The 14,949-nt window shown below is 40.5% G+C and overlaps 1 protein-coding gene across 6 annotated transcripts in view; it reads left to right on the top strand.

The window, feature by feature from the left end:
• The window catches only part of RIMS1 (regulating synaptic membrane exocytosis 1), a 460,575-nt gene that overhangs the window by 367,932 nt on the left and 77,694 nt on the right, over positions 1-14,949 (top strand). The window contains exon 1 of one of the 6 annotated variants that reach the window (XM_077487394.1): positions 10,188-10,208. The exons of the other annotated variants lie outside the window; for them this stretch is intronic. The gene's annotated coding sequence lies outside the window, so the exon portion shown is untranslated. Of the gene's footprint in view, positions 1-10,187; positions 10,209-14,949 lie in introns of those variants that run through there. 6 annotated transcript variants of the gene reach the window in all.

Raw genomic sequence — 14,949 nt, 5'->3', positions numbered from 1 at the left:
GTTCGCATAACAGGAGAGTGTGACCTGCTCTCAATGGAGTCGGTTCACACATATCCAGGGCAGCCGTAGAGTGTACTGCAGAAACGTCCTGTGCATCTTTGGCTCCATTTCAGGTCCGAATTCAGACCAAAATTCTGACCTAATTCGGACCTGAAATGTTGAACAGGGAAGCACCGGACTCCCTACTGTGAGTCGTCCCACAGATGGTGTGAACCCAGCCTTAGTCTCTAGATATGGCTGTTGTAATCAGATTCTTTTCCAGACTTCTTCCCCTTTATTTTTTACCTGGTGTTTCTGCCAGTAACACTTCCTGTAGTCCATGGAGATACCAATATTTAATTACTGTCAGCAGAGGCAACAAGCACAGAACATTGTCAGGCCAGAATATTTTTTGCAGGGTCAACAGGTATTTATTTTCTTACACTTATCGAAAGGATATAACAATGGTATATTTAACAGACCAAAGGGAGCAAATAGAAATTATTCTTAGAGGTTGCATATAATGTAAGTCATAGCAGTGCAGTTTGCTCTACAGCAATCTAAATGAGTTACAAAGCCAGAAAGACTGATTCTTAGTGCTGTAAAATGTTAAGAAAAGTGCTGTTTATGCCATTGTTAATACATTCTCATCATGAGAAATTCAACCACTGTTTATAAGAGACAATTCAAGCACTGTTTAGAAGAGACCAAGTTAGGCGCACTTAGGAGGTAGGGGGAATAGTTTGCCACCCAACTACCCTCTGCCAGGAGCCTGCACACAAAGGTGGCTCCATGGAACCCTGTAAGGTGATGGAGCCCCCTGAGACCAGGATCCAGGGAGAAAAGCATTTTGAGATAAAAAAAATCCAAAGTTTAACCTTTTCGTTGCCAGAGTGGTTTTTGCATTTTTTCTGCACACGTTTAAAAAAAAAATTTGGCCTAAAGATTAAACAAAACCCACAAACATTTTATATTTCCTGAAAGCAGACACCCTAGAGAATACAATAGTGGAAGTTCCAATTTTTTATGTCACACATTATTACCGCAAAGGTCTAGTGAATGCAAAATTTCAGCAAAATTGCAGATCACGTTGCAAAACATCTTTTCTCGGCTAAGCTAGCTGGGAACACCAAGAGCTTGACTCGGAAGTGACGTCAGAGACGTCACTTTCCAGGTCACAAGAAGGCAAGGAGAGCAGATGTGTGTCCGCTCTTCTCCTTCCCCTCCTGCTGCAGGCACCCGCCATCTCTCTCCCAGGCTGGCAGATGGGCAAGCGGAACCCAATAAGCATGGCGGGGTGTGGCAGTGCGGGGGAGCACTGATACTGAGTGCGTGTCCGAATGTTTTCCCCTGTCAGGCAAGAGTCTCCTGTCAGTTTCACACACAATTTCGGTGGCTGCAGATTTATGGACCTGGCACCAAAAGGGTTAATAACACTTTAAGCAGGGAGTTTGATTGAGGCTTTGTCAAATACAAAGCCCTTTCCCTGTGGCTAATCTTCAATTCTTTTTTAGTTACTACAGAACACAAAAATCCTTTAACGTTTATCTGTGGTCAACTATGGCAATTTAAGTATTTACATATTCTTAAGTAGCAGTTAATATGCTTTAAAACAATCACCTCTGCAGTTGCAGATACTATGGAGCAATTCATGTTCAGAGTTCAGAATAGAAACACCAAAGTCATCAAAGTCATTTTCTCAGCAGCTCAGCTCACCCTGCTTACTTAGCCCACCACTTTTTGTTAATAGTAGAGATTAGATGGCTAGAAAGGTGCAGAGTTTCTGAAGGGAGGGGAAGCAGGGATAGTTGTTCTGAAACAAACTGCTTGGATGATTTCAGTGCTGCTTCTTTGAAATTTTGAAATGATTTGTTTTAAAGTGGTATTAAACCCCAAATTAAACATTTATTATATTGAAGCTTACCAATTCTCAGATGTGATGGCTGCATTCGTTTTAATTTTTAGGTTTTCTTTCCATTATTTCCACCTGTCAATCGGTCTAGTAAGTCTGTTGGTTTTCAACAGAACGAGGTGTCCTGCAGCTATAGAAGTTACATGGTTGAGGCAAACTATTTACCACTGATAGGGGTTCTTACAATGATCAGCTTTTATATATTTATGTAAAACTTTTCTTACAGGAAAAACCCTGTTTGCTGTAACTGTGTATAATGTGTTAGCTGGAGTTCAGCTTCAGTTTCTTAGTGTAGGAAAATCAGCTGATGCAATTAACACTCCCCCCAGGTTAACAGTGGTACCGCCCCAAGGGGGTACTTGTGCTCCTTCATCCAGAGTTGAGGCACTCTAATACTGGTGGTGTGGTACTGATCAGTTCACCAGGTGAGAATAGAGGGGAAAAAGAGAAAACGAATGCAGCGCTCACATCTAATGATTGGTTAGCTGCAATATATTACATTTTATATTTTGACTTTAATACCGCTGTAAGTCTCATGTTCTGCTTGTATTATTAAAGAGGAGTTCCACCCAAAAGGGGACGCTCCGCTTATCTGCTCCTTCCCCCCCTCCGTTGCCACATTTGGCACCTTTCAGGGACGGGGTACCCAGTTTTGACAGGTACCCATCCTCACTTCCTTGGCTGCAGGGGGATGCAGGAGGGCCCCCAGAAATTTGGCCCCCTCCTCCTTCCCCCGCTAGGCCATTCACAAAGCGGAGTGAGCTCTCGCATGTGCAGTAGGTAACCAGCTTTGAAGCCACAAGGCTTCACTGCCAGTTTCCCTTACAGGCAATGATGGTAGAAGCACCCGAGAGCCGATGGAAACATCGGCTGGGGTGCTGACATCGCTGGCACAGGTAATTGTCCTAATATTAAAAGTCAACAGCTACAGTATTTGTAAAGGGCTGGACCTCCTCTTTAACTTACAGTATCTGTAAATGCTTGAATGGCCAGTTGCAAGCTCACTTTAAAGCAGAACTACAGAAAAATCTGGCTATCACTGTAGAAGCGCTGATTACTCCAGTGATTCATTTTCCCTAGTGACCCCTCCTTTATGTGAAATACTTCTTTTGTGCTAAGCTGGACGAATATTAGTATGCAGTAAAGATCATTCCTGGATTCTTTGTTTTATGAATAAAAATATCCTAATGATCCATGTTCTGATTATGTGTTAAAGAAAAAAAATATCTACAGTATCTCACAAAAGGGAGTAGACCCCTCACATTTTTGTAAATGAGTGTACAGCTTGTTCAACAGTGTGGCTGGCAACAAAAGTGAGTACACCCCTAAGTGAAAATGTCCAAATTGGGCCCAGTTAGCCATTTTCCCTCCCCGGTGTCATTTGACTCATTAGTGTTACAAGGTCTCAGGTGTGACTGGGGAGCAGGTGTGTTAAATTTGGTGCCCTGCAAACACGATCGGACATTCCGGCAAAAAAATCCATCTGATTTTTTCTGACAGATGTTGGCTCAATCTTGTCTTGCATACACATGGTCACACAAAGTTAGTCGGAAATTCCGACCATCAAGAACGTGTACAACACCTACGACGAGCCAAGAAAAATTAAGTTCAATAGCTAGTGCTGCTCTTCTGCTTGATTCCGAGCATGCGTGGCACTTTGTGTGTCTGAATTGTCTACACACGATCAGAATTTACGTGAATGGATTTTGTTGTCAGAAAATTTTAGATCCAGCTCTCAAACTTTGTGTGTTGGAAATTCCAATGGAAAAAGTCTGATTGAGCCTACACACAGTCAAAATTTCCGACAACAAGCTCCAATTGCACATTTTCCATCTGAAAGTCCGATTGTGTGTAGGGCATTACTCTCTCATACTGGTCACTGGAAGTTCAACTGGTCACTGGAAGCTCATGGCAAAGAACTCTCTGAGGATCTGAAAAAAAGAATTGTTGCTCTACATAAAGATGGCCTAGGTTATAAGAAGATTTCCAAGACCCTGAAACTGAGCTGCAGCACAGTGGCTAAGACCACACAGCAGTTTACCAGGACAGGTTCCACTCAGAACAGGCCTTACCATGGTCAACCAAAGAAATTGAGTGCACATGCTCAGCGTCATATACAGATGTTGTCTTTGGAAAATAGGCATATGAGTGCTGCCAGCATTGCTGCAGAGGTTAAATGGGTGGGGGTCAGCTTGTCAGTGCTCAGACCATATGGCTCACACTGCATCAAATTGGTCTGCATGGCTGTCCTCCCAGAAGGAAGCCCCTTGTAAAGATGCTGCACAAGAAAACCTGCAAACAGTTTGCTGAGGACAAGCAGACTAAGGACATGGATTATTGGAACCATGTACTGTGGTCTGATGAGACCAAGATAAACTTCTTTGGTTCAGATGGTGTCAAGCGTGTGTGGCGGCAACCAGGTAAGGAGTACAAAGACAAGTGTGTCTTGCCTACAGTCAAGCATTATGGTGGGACTGTCATGTCGTGCTGTTGGCACTGGGGTGCTACAGTTCATTGAGGGAACCATGAATGCCAACATGTACTGTGACATACTGAAGCAGAGCATGATCCCCTCCCTTTGGAGACTGGGCGGCAGGGCAGTATTCCAACATGACAACAACCCCAAACACACCTCCAAGACATCCACTGCCTTGCTAAAGAAGCTGAGGCTAAAGGTGATGGACTGGCCAAGCCCTAAGACCTAAACCCTATTGAGCATCTGTGGGGCATCCTCAAACGGAAAGTGGAGGAGCGCAAAGTCTCTTACATCCACCAGCTCCGTGATGTTGTCATGGAGGAGTGGAAGAGGACTCCAGTGGCAACCTGTGAAGCTCTGGTGAACTCCATACCCAAGAGGGTTAAGACAGTACTGTAAAATATACGTGACCACACAAAATATTGACAATTTAGCCCAATTTGGTCATTTTCATTTAGGGGTGTACTCACTTTTGTTGCCAGCGGTTTAGACATGAATGGCTGTGTGTTGAGTTATTTTGAGGGGACAGTAAATTTACACTGTTATACAAGCTGTACACTCACTACTCTACATTGTAGTAAAGTGTGATTCTTTCAGTGTTGTCACATGGAAAGACATAATAAAATATTTTTAAAAATGTAAGGGGTGTACTCACTTTTTTGAGATACTGTATATATAATTAGTAAGTCAGTCCTTAAAGCAGTATTTTATGTTTAAAAAAAATAACTGTTCACACTGGCTTTTTTTCCCATCTAGTGGATGTTTGTGTGGATACCACACGAATGCGTCCCAAGAATGCGTTACAATTGTAAATTGTAAAAATTATGATAAAATGGTAAACATTTTTATATTTCAACCATGCATTTAAAGTCTTACTAAACCCAGGAGCCTGCATTCACTGTATCTGGTCTCCCACAGGACACAGAACATGGAAATACAATTAGTTGAGTAAATATAAATACAATAATAAATATAAATATGCTAAATACCTTTTCTCATCAGCAGCATATAGCATCTTGTGTATATCTTGTGACTTCTATTAGTGGCTAGTGTCTAGACAGGATCAAATAGCCTTTTTACACAGTGAAGAGGATTAACCCCTTAGGTTCCATAGTGTGTGTATAACCAGCATGCATATACAGACTGCTTTTACTGTTGTGGGTTTTGTTGTGAGTGTGGTATGGAATTTTAATAATAATAAATATGGGAAATTTAAATTAAATAGAACTTAGTGTTTTGGCGAGTGATAAATTATAAATAAAATGGTAGTGTCTGAATATAAGTACAGTGGACTTACAGTGCCTCCAGCCAGTTACGGCAATTACTAAAAAAATTTTACTTTGTTCAGACAATCAGTAACCTACCACAATCATTTCCTGAGTTTGTTAAACTATGGGGTATTCTTACCAATGTATAAATATCTCCCAATTAAATTAATAAGTAAATGCATTTTATTAATTTACAAGTATAATTATACAATTTAATACAAAACCAGAATTTCTGGTGATTAATATTTCATACGCATTACCAAAGACATCAGCACAACGATAAAACTATTTTCCTTAACCACTTAAGCCCCGGACCATTTTGCTGGCCAAAGACCAGAGCACTTTTTGCGATTCGACACTTCGTTGCTTTAACTGACAATTACGCAGTTGTGCGTCATGGCTCCCGAACAAAATTGACATCCTTTGTTCCCCACAAATAGAGCTTTCTTTTGGTGGTATTTGATCACCCCTGTGTTTTTTTTTTTTGCGCTATAAACAAAAAAGAGCAACAATTTTTAAAAAAACACATTATTTTTTACATTTTGCTATAATAAATATCCCCAAAAATATATATAAAAAAAGTTTTTTTCCTCAGTTTAGGCTGATACATATTATTCTACATATTTTTGGTAAAAAAAAAACGCAATAAGCGTTTGGTTTGCGCAAAAGTTATAGCGTTTACAAAAAAGGGGATAGTTTTATGGCATTTTTATTAATATTTTTTTTTTTACTAGTAATGGAGGTGATCAGCGATTTTTATTGTGACTGCGACATTATGGCACACGCATCGGACATTTTTGACACATTTTTGGGGTCATTTATCCCCTTCCTGCCGAGCGTACGCAGATGTGCGTACTTGGATTCCGGGGGTATACCGGGATGATGCCCGCACCTGCAGGCATCATCCCGATACCGTTTATTTCAGCGGGCGATTGGCTTTCCAGCCATAACAACCAAAGTGGCTAAAAGCTGCTCGGCTGTTATGCCGGAGGAGCGGGAGGGGACGCCCGCCGCCTCCCGCCGCTGTTAACGGTGCTCCCGCTCGATCGGGAGCACTGATTCACGCTCCGATTCCTCCAGCTGCTGGGGAGGAACTGGAACGAAGTCGTAATTGGCTTCGTTCCAGTATCCTAATAGTAAACACGTCACTTCCCGTTTACTCGGCTGCCAATGGCGCTGGTTTTAAAAAATATACGGTATTCAGAATCGCCGTTTTCGGCGATCTGAATACATTGAAGTGTAAAGGAGGGATCGGGGGTCTTTTAGACCCCCGATCCCTCCATAAAGAGTACCTGTCACCACCTATTACTGTCACAAGGGATTTTTACATTCCTTGTGACAGCAATAAAAGTGATCAATTTTTTTTTTTAAAACAATTTATTCATTTTCAAATAAAAAAAATAAAAAAATAAATGTTTTTTTTTAAAGCGCCCGTCGTCCCTGCGAGCTCGCGAAGCAAAGAAAACGCATACGGAAGTCACATCCGCATATGTAAACGGTGTTCAAATCACACATGTGAGGTATTGCCGCGATTGTCAGAGCAAGAGCAATAATTCTAGCACTAGACCTCCTCTGCAACACTAACCTGGTAACCGTAAAAAAATTAAAGCGTCACCTTTTGAGATTTTTAGGTACCGTACTTTGTCGTCAATCCACGAGTGCGTGCAATTATAAAGTGTGACACGTTTGGTATCTATTTACTCGGCGTAACAAATTGGGCTAATTTTACTGTTTCGTTTTTTTTTAATTCATGAAAGTGTCCCTTTTCCCAAAAAGTTGAGTTTAAAACACAGCTGCGCAAATACCGTGTGACATAAAATATCGCCGTTTTATTCTCTAGAGTCTCTGCTAAAAAATATATATATATTGTTTGGGGGTTACAAGTAATTTTCTAGCAAAAAATATGGATTTTAACTTGTAAACACCATATGCCAAAAATAGGCTTAGTCATGAAAGGGTTAAACAGCAATCAGTGCTATACAAATGCACTGATTCCTGTGTGAATGACACTGGCCGTGAAGGGGTTAACCACTAGGTGGCAGTGTAGGGGTTAAGTGTGTCATGGGGCGTGTTTCTAACTGTGAGGGGTGGTGGCTGTGTGTGACACGTCACTGATCTCTGCTCCCGATAACAGGGAGCAGAGATCAGTGACACTGTCACTAGGCAGAATGGGGAGATGCTTGTTTAAATTAGTATCACCCCGTTCTTCCTCCCCGTGAGACAAATCATGGAGGTCCCAACCGGCGTGCGCACAAGATGGCATGGCGGCAAATTTAAAGGAATGTACAGGTACGCCCATTTGCCTGTCCGTGCCCTTCTGCCGACTTACATCGGCGTGCGTCGATCGGGAAGTGGTTAATATTTGACAAATAACCCTAGGGTAGCCCCAATCGAATATGTTAAAAAGGGTATGGTTAACCGCACCTTAAATTCAAAAACACAATGGGGGTTATTTACTAAAGGAAAATCCCCTTTGCACTGCAAGTGCACTTGAAAGTAAAGTCGCTGTAGATCCAAGGGGGACATGCAAGGAAAATAAAGAAACAGCATTTTAGCTTGCACATGATTGGATGATAAAATCAGCAGAGCTTGCACTCATTTTAGATCTACCCCTTAGATTTAGAGCGACTGCAGTGCAAAGTGGATTTGTCTTTCGTAAATAACCCCCAATATCTCTTGCAGCTCGGAAGACAATTTTCTGACTTTCTCCAGCCAGAAGAAAGGCCGAAATTATGTCTTGCAGAGCCAACAGATAGATATTATCAATTTGAAAGAAGTCTTAATTTAACAGGGCCACCCAATTGGATTGGGCAATAAATATTTTCCCTGGGACCACAGTAGCCAAATTAGTTGCAATACAGGTTGATCATAATTTCACCCATACACGGCTTCAACACACGGCAAGACAAATCATGTGGGATAATTATTAAATACTAAACTACCCTTCACACAGTACTTGATGAGATTAAAATATAAACAGTAAAATACGATTACTATAATTTTGGGAAGAAAAAGTTGATAAAAATGTATATGGTCGGTATATCACCACTGTTTAAAGTGAAAGTATGTGTATTTGATTCGTCCTAACAGCAACGTCCGAGATGGGGAGTGGTCACTTATTATCCTCAATCATGTGTATTTCTCTTTTTGTAGCGTGCAATGTAATTGTTGGATGTTTATCTCCCTTTCCTCATGTTTACCATCTCATGATTGGATGGTTCGAAATATTGGAGGTGTGGCTGCCCTAATTCTCACCCACCCATCTGTGATCATGGAAAAGGTGTAATCAGAATACGATGTCTAGTATTATGATGAAATGTATTTTAATATGTTTCATGTTAAGATAATGTGGTGATCGCTTGCCTTCATGTCCGGTTGTATGTTATTCCCATCTCGTGTACTTTGCAGGCTATAAGAATTTTTAAACAACTATATTGAGGTTGACAAAGATTTATGGAATCAAACAACACACCCTTTTAACCATAAAAAAATGGTGTCAAGTCCTTGTCCAATAGGTGGATGACTCCATATACATTGATCCTTACAAAATTGAACATAATAAATTAATGTACATATATATTTTTCTTTCAGTTTCTGTCTGAGCTGAAACTTTGCTAATTTGATGTATGGTTAACTGTGTGTCTACACCATTGTTCTGGAAAAAAAAACGGAGTCAACACTAGGTTCTTATTAAAGAGACAATCTCACCCTATGAAACAAAGGGGCTATTTACCCTAAATTTCCTTTGATCAAAGGCCTCGATCTTTGGATCTCACAACACCATTGTCAGTTGGTTTTGTGTAAAGTGGCTTGTATATGGATTTTCACCCTCCACTGGAGAGGATAATCCAATCAACCTTTCCCCTGGTGGAAGGAAATGCTCCCCTGATATGACGACTCCTTGGCTGAGTGTTTCATGAATTATGAACATTTTTATGTACCCCGGCCATGACAGTTTAGTAACACTTTAAGTGTTTGATTTCCACTTTGAATCAGGTTTTGTGAATGTAAAAGGTGTGTCTAGTTAATGCTGTTATCTATTTTAGGCATCCCTAAAAATATGTTTACAAAAAGAGCCTATATATGCTAGGTTGCTGTTATGCTAGTTTAATTTAAAGCAGAGGTAGTTGAATGTGCAATTGTTTCAGTGTGTTGTTTACATCTATGTGACGTACAGAAAGAATACGAATAAAGTCACAAAAAAAGTCTGAAAACTCAGTATTTGGCAGACTGATCTATAACATACACATGCCACCAGGTGAGATGTTGCTTTTGTGCATACCCCGTTGTCACATTTTCAGCAATATCTTCTGAATTATTAGCTGTCATGTAGTTTGTCTAGCTTTCATTTCATTGCCCCACATATAATCAGTTGTGAAGTGATCCAGTGAATACAACAAGTTAGACATGGCATACTGTGCCAAGTACAAAAAAAAAAAAAGACCACATACCAGCGAAGTCTTTGAAATTGTTTTACTTGATGGCAGTGTACCACACATTTAGCAAGGTGAAGCTTGAGTCTCCTAGGGACTGTTCAGTGCACATTTCAACTGAGTTTCTTTTATACGCACAGGTAGGCCTGTTTATTTGATTATTTCAGATCAGTGTTCAGTAGTGCTCTTGTTTTTAGTTTCTGGAGCGTAGATTTAATAATTTTTCTTTTTGATTTCATGGTTGTGTTGGGTTGAAAAAATATGCTTTAGATTAATCTAGGCTCATTGATTTAAACTAGAATTAAATCAATGTAATAGCTTTGTAAGCTTGGCATCCTTTAGGTTTTGACCGTTGAAATAGTGCTTATGTTAGAGGCTAATGCAGAAGTAATCATTGTTAAATATTGAAGTTATTCATAGGGGGTACTAATCAGTGAAAATAAGTGTCATTCAGGTGCCTAAATTTTCATCCACTTTACATTAAGGATGTTTCTATAATTAATGTGTAATAATCAGCAAAAAGGTAGAATTGACTTTATTTTGCCTTATCTTACCATGTAATAGCTAGCTTAATTTGCTTTAGTTTCTCCAGGTCATGTTGCTATTTATACTCAAGTGTTTTTCACTTTTCTGACCAGGAGATTTCAAATGATGAATAGAGTTTGGGAATAGAGCTGATTTACTCACATAGCAACCTAGGTGGGTTTATAAGACTTGTTAGCCATCTTGCTAGTGAGCTATGGATTTGTTTTTTTCTTGTATACTTGTATATAATTTATGGCAGTGTCAATACTACCCTCTGAAATCAATTGGCAGTGTGTGAATGCAGGAACTTACTTGTTTTTAGCAGACTTCTGTACGCTCTTTCTTTAAGATTACATTTAAATCAAAAGTTCCAAAACAGCTCACAGCCTCTAGTATTTAACCATTTCATTTGTGCAGAAGCTTCAGTTAAACCCTTCTCCTCAAGGCTACGTAGGTAAATAGCTACAGTCATGTCCAAAAATATTGGCACCCTTGCATTTCTGTCACATAATGCACCACTTCGCCCAGAAAATTGTTGCAATTACAAATGTTTAGGCATTCTCATGTTTATTTATTTAGTTTTGTATTGATATGACACAAAAATGTGGAAAAACAAAAGCCAAATCTGACACATTCCATGCAAACCTCCAAAATGGACTAGACAAAATTATTGGCACCTTCTCAAAATTGAAGAAAGAAAAAATTGCATTCCAAGTTTGTGATGCGCCTGTAATTTGTAATTAAACTCACCTGTATCAATTAACAGGTGCTGGTAATATAGAAATCATACCAGCAACCGGTTAAAAATAGTTGTTTTGGGGTTACTTTTCTGCTAAAGGCACTGGATGTCCTAACTGTGTGCATGGCATTATGAAATCTGAAGACTACCAAAGAATTCTGGGGTGCAATGTAGGGCCCAGTGTCAGAAGGTTAGGTCTCTGTCAGAGGTCATGGGTCTTTCAGCGGGACAATGATCCAAAGCACACGTCAAAAAGCACCCAGACAAAACGCTGGAGAGTACTGAACTGGCCAGCAATGTGTCCAGATCTAAATCCCATAGAGCACCTGTGGAGAGATCTCAGAACAGCAGTTTGGGAAAGGAACCCTTCCAATCTGAGAGACTGGGAGCAAGAAGAGCGGTCCAAAATTCCATTAGAGAGGTGTAAAACTCATTGATGGTTACAGGAAGCAATTGATTTCAGTTATTTTTTTCAAGGGGTATGCTACCAAATATTAAATTGAAGGTGCCAATAATCTTGTCCAGTCCATTTTTGGAGTTTTGCATGGAATGTGACAGATTTGGCTTTTTGTTTCTCCACTTGAGTCATACCAATACAAACAAAATAAGTAAACATGAGAATGCCAAACATTTGTAATGACAACAATTTCTGGGCGAAGTGGTGCATTATCTGACAAATGTATGGGTGGCAATATTTTTGCCCATGACTGTACATTCCATTGGTTCTTAACATACAGTATATATTTCATGAAACTTGATCTCTAAAACATGTTATGTACTGGAGACCAGCCTAAAGATTGTTAGCTTACAAGGTAATGGTGGAAAAAATGTGCCCATGCTCAGTATTTGCTCAATGGCCTTGGAATATTAATAACATCACTGTGGCACCCCAATTTAGCGTCAGTAGGGGCACGCATCAGGGGTGTCCACTATCCTCATTCTTGTTTGCATTTGCAATAGAACCACTGGCTATAGCCCTGAGGCAATCACCTGAGGTAGGAGCACTGGCGGTGGGGGGTATTAGGGAGTGCATAGCGCTCTATGCGGATGACATGCTCCTCTTCTTGAGGGACACAGGGCCGTCCTTGGAGGTGGTGTTTGGGGTGCTCGACAAATTTGCTGAGTTCTCCGGGCTCCGGGTCAATTGGGAGAAGTCCAACGTGATGGCTATTGACGGGGAGGCGCGAGAGCTGGCGACCACTAGGGTTCCTATTGCTTGGGTGCAGGAATTTAAGTACCTGGGAGTGAGAGTTTCACCAAGAGTGGGCGACTATATGTCTCTGAATCTCTTCCCTTTGCTGACCAGGGTTAAGGTACAGTTGGAAGCCTGGAAGCATCTGCCGTTGTCCCTAATTGGTAGGGTTAACTTGCTCAAAATGAAGGTCCTGCCAGTATTCCTTTACTTTTTACGTTTTTCCGGAGGGTTAATAGTCTCTTTGGCTCCTTTATATGGGCCACTGCGCACCCCAGAATAAGTCTCAGGGTTTTGCAGGAGCCATGGGGTCAAGGTGACTTGGCATTGCCGGATCTTTTTAAATATTATGTAGCTGGGCAAATGGTCGCCGGACGCTGGTTAACACGGGAGGACGGGGATTCGGCAAATGTACTGGAGGCGGCCCTTTTGGGCTCATATGAGAGCCTGTCCTATTTGGTGTATAGAGGTCAAAGGGCTTCACCAGCTCTGACGGCCTCAATGCGGGCAACGATACGGGCCTGAGAAAAAGCGCAGGCCTTGATGAAACAACCGGAGGGGAGTTGGTCTCCTGACACTCCTCTATGGTTTAATCCTAAATTGCCACATTTTGGGGAAATTCCGGACCCGGCGATATGGGCCAGAGTAGGCATTAAACAACTGAAGCATGTGGTTGGAGAGAGGAAGCTTTTAACGTTTGATCAGCTTAAGGTGAAACATGATCTCCCAAATTGGTATTTCTTTCACTACCTACAGTTGCAGCACGCTTTTCTCTCTGAAAAAGCCTCTTTCCGTTGTGTACAGAATGTTGTTCCCTGACAGGCCAAAGCCTGTCCAAAAATGTAGAGATGTTTGGAGTGCCTTGGTACCAGACTTTGAAGGGGAGGACTGGGATGACATGTGGGGTTACCCATTTCAGACCCTAGTATCGGCTAGAGACAGACTTATCCAGTTTAAAATCCTGTATAGAATATACTACACCCCAGCCAGATTGGCCAGAATTTATGGTACGGGTGCGGGGGGTGCTGGCGTTGTACAGCCGACCGAACTGACTTTGATCATGTGTTTTGGCAGTGCCCGCAGATAGAGGAGTTCTGGAAGGGAGTGACACAAGTTATACAATCAATACTTTCGGTGCCGATTCCAGTCACAGTCGTGACATGTTTTCTCGGACTGGTGGAGGAGTTGGCACCTCGAAAGGCGCAGAGGACTCTGATCTCTCTGGCGTTATTTTATGCACGTAAAGCTATCCTGTTATGTTGGAAGAAACCTGAACCTTCTACGGTTTCTTATTGGAAAGGTTTAATTAATAAAGCTTTGCCGTTCTACAAAGCCACTTATCTCAGTAGAGGATGTCCTAATAAATTTGAGAGGGTGTGGCGGTGTTGGCTTGATGCTGCAGATACTGTGAATTAATCGCCAGGGGTTGTTGGGACCTTTTTGTATGTTTGTATGTTATATATGTGTTGAAAAACTTTCAATAAAAAATAAAATAAAAAATAAATAACATCACTGTGGGGTTCAGTTACACAAATGTCTTAAAGTCTCCAATTGGTATATATAATGTCTCAATGCTAATAACGCATGTAAAACATGAACTACAATTCAAAATGCATTATTAATATAGCATCAGATATGTTTTGATACCTGCATACATACTATGCAACATCATAATGTGACACTTGCAAGTATCTCTTACCTCTCATTAGGATCACAGTACTCCTGACAACGTCTCCAACTACTCTTTTACATAGAAGGCAGGTACCATCTTTGTTTATAATCATCCAGAGCCTGTCTTTACTTCCTGGACTAAAATCCTAACTCACAATCATAGAAATCCAAGGTGCATTTACAGTAGGCTTTATATTCTGGACTTTTTATCTACATGCTAGGTTGCAGGGAACAGACTTCTTCTGCTACCTGTAACTTTGCGCCATGCTACAAAGTTAGAATGTTTCAATCAAAAAAAAAAAATTAGTGGGGGAGTTAAGGCAGCGGAAAAGATTCCTTCTGCCTTATTTTGATTTTTAATGATGAAAGGTGCAACTTTTTTGGCAGTTATATTGTTGCTGTACATTGTGACATGTCAGACAATTATTCATTCAGACATGTCATTCATTTTTACTTAACTTGGAATTGTTCCTAATTAAAAGTATTGTTACCACCATAGGTAGTTAAGTTAAGGCCCAGTTGATACCAGCAGTATGTGTTAGATTAAAGCTCATCAGAATTTTTGCTTAAAAATACCATTAAAAAAATTATTTTTACAACCCCAATTCCAAAAAAGTTGTGATGCTGTGTAAAATCTACATAAAACAGAATGCAATAATCTGCAACTCCTATAAACCCATATTTTATTCATAATGTAAAATAGATAACATATAAAATGTTTAAACTGAGAAAATGTACAATTTTAGGAAACAAA

Source organism: Lithobates pipiens, unplaced genomic scaffold, assembly GCF_037356315.1.
Source record: "Lithobates pipiens isolate NorthernLeopardFrog02 unplaced genomic scaffold, aLitPip1_a1.2 Scaffold_18, whole genome shotgun sequence".
Taxonomy (NCBI): domain Eukaryota; kingdom Metazoa; phylum Chordata; class Amphibia; order Anura; family Ranidae; genus Lithobates; species Lithobates pipiens.
The sequence above is the reverse complement of the archived record's forward strand: the minus strand, read 5'-3'. Positions and strand labels throughout refer to the sequence as shown.